Source organism: Drosophila guanche, unplaced genomic scaffold, assembly GCF_900245975.1.
Source record: "Drosophila guanche unplaced genomic scaffold, DGUA_6, whole genome shotgun sequence".
NCBI classification, from domain to species: domain Eukaryota; kingdom Metazoa; phylum Arthropoda; class Insecta; order Diptera; family Drosophilidae; genus Drosophila; species Drosophila guanche.
In genome coordinates this window covers 287,737-299,712 of record NW_022995769.1, presented here as the reverse complement: position 1 = coordinate 299,712, position 11,976 = coordinate 287,737, and the positions used below count along the sequence as shown (strand labels likewise).

General features: G+C 39.8%; 2 protein-coding genes across 2 annotated transcripts in view; both read right to left on the bottom strand.

The window, feature by feature from the left end:
- LOC117591276 (protein midgut expression 1) overlaps positions 1–1,484 on the bottom strand; it is a 21,416-nt gene extending 19,932 nt beyond the window's left edge. Inside the window, exon 1 of the mRNA XM_034284476.1 lies at positions 1,455–1,484. The gene's annotated coding sequence lies outside the window, so the exon portion shown is untranslated. The remainder of the gene's footprint in view (positions 1–1,454) is intronic.
- LOC117591273 (peritrophin-44) overlaps positions 1–11,976 on the bottom strand; it is an 18,027-nt gene extending 6,051 nt beyond the window's left edge. The window contains exon 1 of the mRNA XM_034284472.1: positions 11,961–11,976. The gene's annotated coding sequence lies outside the window, so the exon portion shown is untranslated. The remainder of the gene's footprint in view (positions 1–11,960) is intronic.

Here is an 11,976-nt window from a genome sequence, read left to right as displayed (position 1 = left end):
AACGATATAAATAATTATACAACAGAGACTGAAGTAGAAAAATTCCTTGAGTCACCCTGCCAAATGAGCTTGCCTATTAAAAGCATTAAATATGAAGAAGTTGTGACAGAAATCAAATGCTTGAACAATAAAAAAGCACCAGGCCCTGATAAAATAGACGGTATCACCCTAAAAAGTTTACCACCAAAATGCATTCGGTTTCTCACTCTTATATATAACGCGATTCTCAGACTAGACCACTTTCCAAGTCAATGGAAATGTGCAGAGATCGTTATGATCCTAAAACCAAACAAAATAGAAACGGAATTGACATCATACCGTCCCATTAGTCTGTTGACAATTTTCTCGAAAGTGTTTGAAAAAATACTATTGAAGAGAATGTTACCAATTTTAGACGAACTTTCCATCATTCCTGAATACCAATTCGGATTCAGGAGGGGTCACGGGACCCCTGAGCAATGTCACAGGGTTATTAATGATATAGTTTCGGCATTTGAAAACAAAAAATACTGCACTGCTGCATTTCTTGATGTTCAACAAGCGTTCGATCGAGTCTGGCACAAAGGTTTGTTGTACAAGATAAAGAAATGGCTACCTGCTCCGTACTATTTATTAATCAAATCATATCTGGCTAGAAGATGCTTTTACGTGCAGCAGAAAACCGATAGTTCATCACTACTTCTCATCAACCCAGGCGTCCCACAAGGAAGCGTATTGGGACCAATTCTCTACACCCTATATACGGCCGACATGCCAGTTACAAACAACTGCACTGTTGCAACATATACAGCCGTTTTAGCCACAAGCACATCTATAAATGAAGCTTCTGAACTCCTGCAGAGTGAGCTAAGCCTAATTGAAGACTGGTTCCTTCGATGGAAAATTAGAATAAACTCCCTGAAATCCGTCCAAATAACGTTTTCATTAAGACCAGGTAACTCGGGTTTACAATGTGAATTGCCGAGTGGTTAAGGTGTTTCATGCTGTGTGAAGTATCTCGGCTTGCATCTCGACCGCAGATTAACATGGAAAAACCACATTAAAGCAAAATGTCAACAACTTAGACTTAAAACACTAAAAATGTCCTGGCTGATAAGTCGAAAATCAGAAACCACTTTGGAAAACAAAATTCGCCTCTAAAAATCCATACTGAAGCCTGTTTGGACCTACGCTATACAGCTTTGGGGAACTGCTAGCAACTCAAATATTGAAATACTTCAGCGTTACCAATCAAAAACTTTGCGACAAATTGTCAATGCTCCGTTTTACGTATCTAATGCAAACATCCACAAAGATCTGAATATTCCAACCATTAAAGAAGAAATAAAGAAAACTAGTAAGAAATACATCGACAGACTCCACAACCACGAAAATAATTTAGCCTTAAGTCTATTAGACAATAGCCTAACAGTAAGAAGACTGAAAAGATACCACATTCTCGATATCCCTGATAGATAAATTTAACAAACTAAAAAGATGTTATATATAATAGCAGGGCTCATTGGAAAACTGCTATTTCTGTTAATTGAATATTAATTATACAATTTACTTATTGTTTAAAAACAGATTGTAAATATAAAGAGAGAGAAAAAAAAAAAAAAAAAATTTGTCATCAACACCTTACAACAATTTTTACGCCAACACACTCTTTTAGCTCGCCACCCTCCCCTAGAGTCACACACTGCAGAGTCACGGAAGGGCCGCGGCAGAGGTAGAGGCAGAGACGTGTCTGCGCGAAGCAGAGTGTGAATGAGAGAATGTGCAAAAAACGAACATAAGCTGCGGGACGGTGTGGGTTTAGCCACTGCAAATTAATTTCTTCATTGTGGCTGTATTAATTTGGTGGTCTGATAAATATGGTCATTCCCTAAGGAATGGCGTTTTTAGTTTTCTTTAATTTTCAAAATTGTAGCTTTGGGAGGTTTTCGCCCTTTTGCGGGGACGGAAAGGGGTGGGGCTCATTTTTTAAATACACTTGTAACAGTGTGAGCATACAAAACTTGGTGCCTCTAGCTTTTATGATCTCTGAGCACTGGGCGCTCTTCAGGACGGACAGACAGACATGGCTCAATCGACTCGGCGTTCTGTGCGTTACATACATTCGTTAGTCCCCACAAATACAATATATATACCCTATTTACTCTTCAAGTACCGGGTATAAAAATACCATTATGTAGATAAGGACCATATCTGTCAGATCAGAATTGGGATCAGATAGGATCATTATTATGGCCAGAATGAATAAATTAATTAGAAGTGGCAAAACCCACCCAAGAGTAAATAGGCTTTATTGTATTTGAGAAGGAAACTCTTCCGACCCCACAAGGTAATATATGTATATTCTTGATAAGCATCCGTCCGTCTGTTCATCTGTCCGTCTGTCCATCTGTCGATATAAAAGCTAGAGCTGTATGGCTAGGCTGTATGCTCACACTGTTACAAGTGTATTTCAAAATTTCGACTCGTCCCCTTCCGCCCCCAAAAATCGCGAAAAATCTTTGTATTCACAATTTTGAAGATACTAGAACACTAAAAACGCCATCCCACAGGAAGGAACCGAATTGGGATCAGATTGGATCGTTATTATAGGCAGAATGAAGAAATTCATTTGCAGTGGCTAAACCCACCCCGTCCAGGAGCTTTTTTGTTGCAAATTCTCTCGTTTACACTCTGCTTCGTGTTTTGTGTGGACCTAGGGGACAGGAGCGAGCTTAAAGGACGTGTTGGCGTAAGAAATGATGTAGATGTAGATGTAGAAGTACCGGGTATAAAAGTTGTGACGCGTAAGAATCGTCTCACACGTCCCTTCTAGTTTTTTTGTTTTTTTGCACATTCTCACATTCACACTCTGCTTCGTGTAGTGTGCGGAGGGGGCGAGCTAAAATAGCGTGTTGGCGTGATAAGTGATGTAGATGACAGATGAAGAAAAAATGTAAAATTTGAAAAAAACTTTGGTCAGAAGGTATGTAGATGTAGATGAAAAATGTAGAAAAAAATGAAAATGTAAATTTACCACAAGGTACAGACGGTACTACTGAGTACCGGCTATAAAAGTTGTGAGCGTAGGAAACGTCTCTCGCCTCCTTCCTCATTTTTTTTTGTACAGGTGCATTATTTGGGCGTCGTTTAAGGTATTGCTCAGCTATCGTAATTGCATTTATTACAGTGCTTGCAATAGAAGGAATCTCCCGCACTAACAAAAATTAAATCATAGGCGAAGTTGTTAATTTACACTACCCGACACGATTATTTCTCAAGGAACCAAACTCACTTTTTATGAAAGATATGGGGGTTAGAAATGGTCTAGTGCAAATTTTATTCTGTTCTATGGTATAAATATTTTTTTTTTAATTTGTAAAATCTAGTATTGAAATCTATTTTGATGAAAAATACCTTAAACGACGTTCAATTAATGCAACAAAACATAAAAAAATAGAGGACACATATATGTATAATTTTTTTTCGACCTTTTCTGAGTTTTTTAAGTCCAATTTCTTTTTTTATTCTGGACGTTGATATGCAATGACTGCACCATCAAGTGGCCCATGCGACACCAAGCCAAAGCCTGTTACGCGCGGAACCTAGCAGAACGCAGCCCTCCTCCCGCCCAACCGACCGAGGGGCGCTGCCGCATGACGCGCGGCGCGATTAACCGAACCGGTCGCGAGCATGCACCTTTCTATCTACAATCCGAAATATTCGAGGAAAATTAGATCTAATCATAACTAGACTAAGCTAAGCAAGCAGAAATTACCAAAATCAGAAACAAGACAAAACTAAAATGAAACTAACTACGGGAGAGGTAGGCTAGTATAAGAGATTTAAGAAGAGGAAGGGAGTTAGTTGAGGATATAATGTGGTAGAGGGAATTATGATCCGAGCATAAAACCCTAAAGGGTTCGTGTGAGGCATAATTCGATCTACATAGTGGAAGGAACAAAGGAATAAAGTTTCTAGTGGGTCTAATGGGAATCGTAAAGTTTATGCGGCTCAGCAAGTCAGGGCTGTCTACATCCCCCTTGATCAAGTTGTGCATAAAAATTACACCAAGCATTTTTCTACGACTAACTAAGGATGGAAGATTTATTAAAAGAAGTCTACTACGGTAGGATGGCAGTCTCACAGTTGCATCCCAGTTGAGGCCCCGTAGGGCAAATAATAAAAAGTTTTTCTGTACTGATTCAATACGGTCCTGATGTATGTTGTACTGAGGGCACCATACACATGAGCCGTATTCTAAAATCGGACGAACAAGCGAGATATAGAGAGTCTTCGTTATATAGGGGTCCTCAAATTCCTTTGACCACCTCTTTATAAACCCAAGCACACCCATGGCTTTATTTACCATGGTAGAAATGTGTTCAGAAAACTTTAACTTTGGGTCTAGTTTAACACCTAGATCATCAACCAATGTAATTCTCTCAAGAGAACTACCGCAGAGGGTGTAAGGAGCCAGGAAGGGGCTGGAGCGACAAAAAGTCATAACATTGCACTTCGAGGCATTAAGTTGTAACATATTTGCACAGCACCATGACTGAAAGCTATTGAGATCAGATTGCAAACGAGAGTGAAATGAAATGTCCTTATACTGGACACAGAGTTTAACATCATCCGCATACATAAGTACTCGAGAATTTGTCAATACAGAAGGCAGGTCATTAATAAAGAGTGTGAAAATTAAGGGGCCTAAATGGCTACCCTGTGGTAATCCAGAAGTAACCATAACAGGTAAAGATAAGGAGTTTTTGAAAAGGACCCTTTAAAGCCTACAACACAATTTCTCGATCATTTTAGGAATTTCGGATAACTTAGATATACCTCTATAGTTTTTAGCGTCAGACTTGCTACCTTTCTTATGGAGAGGAATTATAAAGGATTCCTTCCAGATGGGGGGAAAGCTAGAAGAATGGATAGATAGAGTGAATAGTTTAAGCAAAGGTCCGCAGAGAGACTCGGCACAGTACCTGAGTACACAGCCGGGAACTCCGTCAGGGCCCGGTGAGAATACCGGCTTAACTAATTGAAGTTCATGAAGTAAGGAGCCTTCATTTAACAAAGGGCAGAAAATGCCATTCGACCTTGGTAAACTATATGGATACATATGACCTGGGTAGCTTTCCTGGGAATAGGTGGTTTGAAAAAATTGTGCAAAAAGATCGGCGATTGCCTGATCATTGTTTGCCGACATATTCAAAAATGATAGCGAGGATGGATGTGCGGACGTTCTACGCTTACTGTTTACGAAGCTGTAAAACTGTTTAGGGTCCTTTGANGAAGGCAGGTCATTAATAAAGAGTGTGAAAAGTAAGGGGCCTAAATGGCTACCCTGTGGTACTCCAGAAGTAACCATAACAGGTAAAGATACGGAGTTTTTGAAAAGGACCCTTTGAGACCTAGAACACAGGTAGCTAGAAATCCATCTCAACAGATTGGGCGGAAACCCTAGAAGGTTGAGCTTTTGTGCAAGAAGAGAATGGTTTACGGAATCGAATGCCTTACTGAAGTCAGTGTAAATAACATCCGTCTGCAAGTTACTTTGGAAGCCTTTAATTACAAAGGAGGTGAACTCTAAAAGATTAGTGGTTGTTGATCGTCGCCGTATAAATCCGTGCTGAGCTGGAGATATAAGTGATTTGCAGAGATGCTGCAAGTGCGGAGTTAAAAGTTTCTCGAACATTTTAGGAATAGCGGATAACTTAGATATACCTCTATAGTTTTTAGCGTCAGACTTGCTACCTTTCTTATGGAGAGGAATTATAAAGGATTCCTTCCAGATGGGGGGAAAGCTAGAAGAATGGATAGATAGAGTGAATAGTTTAAGCAAAGGTCCGCAGAGAGACTCGGCACAGTACCTGAGTACACAGCCGGGAACTCCGTCAGGGCCCGGTGAGAATACCGGCTTAACTAATTGAAGTTCATGAAGTAAGGAGCCTTCATTTAACAAAGGGCAGAAAATGCCATTCGACCTTGGTAAACTATATGGATACATATGACCTGGGTAGCTTTCCTGGGAATAGGTGGTTTGAAAAAATTGTGCAAAAAGATCGGCGATTGCCTGATCATTGTTTGCCGACATATTCAAAAATGATAGCGAGGATGGATGTGCGGACGTTCTACGCTTACTGTTTACGAAGCTGTAAAACTGTTTAGGGTCCTTTGAAAAACGTATCCTGCATCGAAGGAGGTAGTTCCTATAGCATTGAGCATTAAGAACAGTGAAGTTTGACCGAGCTATTAAGTAATTAGAAAGAGAAGAGGGAGAACCAACTTCTTGAGATTTTTTAAATAGTCTTGATTTTAGATTTTTTAGACTGGATAACTCTTTGGTGAACCAAGGAGGTTTCGCAGATCTAGTCGGACATGAAAGTGGGACACACGTGTCAAAAATTGTGTCAAGTACATTATAAAAAATGTTTGTGCCTTCAATGACGTCACTGCACAAGTACAGAGCGGACCAATCAAAATTTCGAATTAAGTTATTGAGCTTCGTAAACTCGGCTTTACGAAAGCAGCGGACGCGTTCAGATAGCCTACCCGCACGATCCGATACAGTAGGTCCAATATCTATCGACACTTCGAAAGTAGGATGATAGCAGTCTTCAGGTATAGTGAGCGGGAGTGCTCGTGTTAACAACGCTACGGTCGGATCCGAGACAAAGCACAGATCAAGCAATTGACCCAAGGAGTTTTTTACATGGTTGACTTGAGACAGGGACAGGTCTAATAAGCCATCAATAAACTCATGTCGTGACATGGGCACAAGGTTGTTTGACTCGTTAACCGAAGACCAGACAGTACCTGGCAGGTTGAAATCCCCAAGAACTATTAAATGGTCTTTATCTGATAGCGAGGAAGAAACAGTTTTTAAGGCAGACAAATGCTGCTCGTATATTAGTACATCCGAAGACGGTGGAATATACGAGCAAGTGACATAAATAGACTGGCCGGGAAGAATCAGTCTAACACAGAGGAATTCCAGGTCTTGTGAGACCTGGACTATGAAAAGTTCCGACGTAAAGTTAGAGTTTACTGCAATCAGAACCCCTCCTCCACGTCGAGACGAACGATCATTCCTATAAATTGTGTACCGATCTGCCAAAACTTCGGAACTAAGAATGTCCGGCTTTAACCAGGTTTCGGTAAAAACAATAACATGGGATGAAAATGTGAAACTATCCATAAAAAGAGTGCTCAGCTTACTACGTAAGCCGCGAGCATTTTGATAGGCTACAAAGAGGGATGTTAGTTTTTTGACTGCAAGGAATTGCAGTGGGAAGAGGGGAATGGAGCAGAGGAGGAAGGACCACTGGCCTCACTACTAGGAAGAGTTATGGGGGGCCTATTTTTCTTCTTAGCCTTAAACTCTTTCACAACCAGGTGCTCTGGCCAAAATTTGGAAGAGCAAATGGTCCCGAAATGAGNAACAACGCTACGGTCGGATCCGAGACAAAGCACAGATCAAGCAATCGACCCAAGGAGTTTTTTACATGGTTGACTTGAGACAGGGACAGGTCTAATAAGCCATCAATAAACTCATGTCGTGACATGGGCACAAGGTTGTTTGACTCGTTAACCGAAGACCAGACAGTACCTGGCAGGTTGAAATCCCCAAGAACTATTAAATGGTCTTTATCTGATAGCGAGGAAGAAACAGTTTTTAAGGCAGACAAATGCTGCTCGTATATTAGTACATCCGAAGACGGTGGAATATACGAGCAAGTGACATAAATAGACTGGCCGGGAAGAATCAGTCTAACACAGAGGAATTCCAGGTCTTGTGAGACCTGGACTATGAAAAGTTCCGACGTAAAGTTAGAGTTTACTGCAATCAGAACCCCTCCTCCACGTCGAGACGAACGATCATTCCTATAAATTGTGTACCGATCTGCCAAAACTTCGGAACTAAGAATGTCCGGCTTTAACCAGGTTTCGGTAAAAACAATAACATGGGATGAAAATGTGAAACTATCCATAAAAAGAGTGCTCAGCTTACTACGTAAGCCGCGAGCATTTTGATAGGCTACAAAGAGGGATGTTAGTTTTTTGACTGCAAGGAATTGCAGTGGGAAGAGGGGAATGGAGCAGAGGAGGAAGGACCACTGGCCTCACTACTAGGAAGAGTTATGGGGGGCCTATTTTTCTTCTTAGCCTTAAACTCTTTCACAACCAGGTTAACAATGGCGCACAAAAATCGATGGTTTTGTATTTTAAAGCTTAATATTTTCCAGACGGTACGCTTAAACCACAAGGTGTTTGATTCCTCTTTTTAGCTGCATCAATCAGCTTTTCAGAAAATCATAGTTCTTCACAATCAGATCTAAGATACTGAAGTAATGTAAAAAAAAACAAACCGCTTCCTCTGACATAAAACAAATAATAATTCATTAAAAAATGTTATGGACCGAAAAATAGTATCTATAAAAAAAAGTCGGGTTTTTTCTTTGAGGAAAAAAGTTGGAGGCAAAGGAATCTAATCAAGAGAATATGTCATGATTCTAAATTATATTTTAAAGAAAATCTCAAGTGCAGATTATATTTCTGTCACAAATTAAAAAGAAACAAACCACTTACAAGAGTGTCCACACCAGACGAAACTTCGACGTGCTCCATATTCTATTGTTCGCTCAACAGAATAACAATAACTTTTCGATGTGATTCACAAATAAAATAATAAATTCACAGAAAGTGTATAAATACATACATACATATATGTATGTACATTTGTGCATATAGTGCATATATAGTGCATATAGTGGGGAGCAATGATGATTACATGTTCACAATAACTGACTTTCGTCGCCCATAACTTCTAGACGCATAATGCAAACGTAACCAATTTTTGTTTAAATTTTAATCACTTTATCCTTAACAAATAGACACAAAATACAAATGTGCTTTTACATAGCGAAAAATAAAAAAAACTAAAAAAAAACTCGCATGTACTCATTTAAGCACTTTTCGTTATTTTATATTTATACATTTTCTAATCAACAATATGGTCACAGAATTGACGTTAAATATATTTTTTGTATATTCTAGTAATATTAACATCAAATTAAGGCATTTCTCATGATAATTGAAACAGATTTCAAGAATTTATTATACCCGGTACTCAAAGAGTAAATATTGTATATTGTATATTGTATTTGTGCGAATAACGTTTGTATGTAACGCACAGAAGGAAGCGTTTCCGACCCCATAAAGTATATATATTCTTGATCAGCATCAATAGCCGAGTCGATAGAGCCATGTCTGTCTGTCCGTCTGTCCGTCTTGTTTGTCGGCTAGTTCTCAGAGACTAAGAGCTAGAGCCACCAAATTTTGACTCCGGACTGCTGTATGCTCACACTGAAAACAGTGTATTTAAAAAATGAGCCACGCCCTTGAAGATAAAAGAAAACTAAAAACGCAATTCCGTTGGAAATGGCCATATCTATCAGATCACCAATCCGATCGGATCATTATTATAGCCACAATGCAGAAATTAATTTCCAGTGGCCACCCACCCTGTCCCGCAGCTGTTGTTGTTCTTTTCACATTCTACTTCTGCTTCACTCGGTCTCTGTCTCTGCCCTCCCTCTGCCGTGTGTGGGTATCGGAAGGGCGGCGAGCTAAAGGAGCGTGTTGGTGTGAGCAGTGTTGTAGATGTAGATCACAGTTGAAGAAAATATTTAAAATTTAACAAAACACCGCTAAGGTGCAAATGTAGTACTGAGTGCCGGGTATAAAAGTTGTGACACATAAGAAGCGTCTCACACGTCCCTTCTCGTTTTTCTTTCTGGTTTGCACACTCTACCTCATGAAGCGGCAGAGGGTGGCGACCTAAAAAGGCAAAGTAATTTGGATTACAGGCGTAGAAAAATGTAATATTCGAAAAAACCACTAAGGTACAGATATACTGACTGAGTACCGCGTAAAAAGGTTGTGACGCATGCGAAGCGTCTCACAAACGTTCTTACTCGTTTTATCTACATATACATATTTACATATATATACACACGTATATGTACGCATGCTATATAACTGTAAAAGATCGCCACTGTCTGTTAAGATAACAAAAGAGAAGCGAAAAGCCACGTGAAGAGAGGTTTGGTTTTGATTCACCTACATCTACGGTCTGCCTATTTATAATAACTTACAGGAAAATCCTGAACAGAGTCTCCCTAAGCAATCCCACAGAAATCGTCACTCCACTAAGATATAAATGTGTAAGAATATGCGGGTTCAAATGCGGCCGAATGCATGACGAATAATGTACAAGTACAATATGAGCGCAATACATTCATCCCGTGCAGTACATGTACATATGTATGTACATATGTGTGCATACACTCTCGCACACAATGCACATTAATGATGAGATTGCGATTAATTCAATAAATATGTACACATAACATGCATACATAAGCAAAAAATTTCTGAGAATTTGTTTGATCCAGTCAATTTACGTAAGTGGTTCGATACGCACAAAGCTAAGGTTCTGTGGTTTAATAGGTATGGTCATTCCCTACGGAATGGCATTTTTAGTTTTCTGTTACCTTTTTTTTTACCACAAATACAATATACCCTATTTACTCTTTAGGTACCGGAAATAAAAATAATTGACTCTGGCCCCCTTGAATGTATGAATATGTATGTATGTACATACATATGTACATTCATATGTACTTATGCATGCACCACATAATCTCTATGTACCGGCTTTCTGGGTTAATCCAAGTGTTTTTTATGGGCATTCTTCAGCCGATCCTAAACTTAGCCATCATACAATATACAATGCATATAAAAAGTTTAAGCTTAACAAAATTGAGAAACACCTGTGCATAAAGATGTTCCCGAAACAAATCATTGTTTCTAAGTTTAATGTTGGGTCATGTTGAAACATATGAAATGCATGGGAAGGGGCCAATCTTTTTCATACATACATACATATGTCTGTATGTACATATGTATTACACAAGCAGTATCTCTTGCTCATTCAAAGGCTTCTTTAAACCGGATCTTTGCTTCGAAAGTACATTCACTTTATGCTCTGACGTCGCTACTGCAGACCGGCCCTAAACCCGGCAATGGCTCCGACAACAGCCTGCCTGCCTTCAAATCACAAAACAAAAGGCTAGCTATGTATGTATAAGTGTCGACTGCACATGTGCATAGTTCAAATAACTTGGTCAAGTTGACAAGATCAACCGATCGCAACTCTAGAGCCAGCCCTGGGGCTTCCAAGCGGCAGCCGAGTGACAACCAAAGCTAGGTCTGGTGGCAAAGGGAAACGGAACCCTCGCAGGCCAAATCGAATACCAAAAAAAATCTATAATAAAAAACAGGTTAACAAATGTTGCCACAACGCAACGCATCGCGTCGGAAGAAACTTGTTTTCTTTGCTATGCCGAGAGTCTCGGCTCGACGAAAAAGCCGGCTTACATTCGCTTTAGACCAGGCTTCGAAGAGCGTGAAATGTATCCAAAGAGATTGTTTTCTCTTTTGCTCGGTGAAATATACATACAGACAATCCACTGTATACAATTTACTAAGAATCTCTAAGAGACGTGACTGGCCCTTACCAGTCAAAAAGGTAGACTACCCGTAGACATAGACTTGGGTTGGCTACTATGGGCGCTCTCCGCCAAGCGTGGCACCCTTTTGAATCTTTTCAGATAGGGGATTGGCGACAGCATGGAACTAGTGTATGCCGTATAAAGATACTTATCGACAGATAGCTTACTATTATAAACTTCCTGGTGACGACTGGGCCAAGGGTTGATGTCAGCCTCCTCGCATATCTGCCTAAGGAATGATGACTTGCTGTTCTTAAAGAGTGTTGTGGCATTAAAATTGCAGCTATCTTTGGGGGGGCTTTCTGGCTTTCTTATAAGACACATTAATATATATGTATATATATATTTATTCCTTTCACTTTAATAAAGAGGGTAAACTTAGCCCAGAGTGGCCGTACCTACCATCAGTTTTCCATGG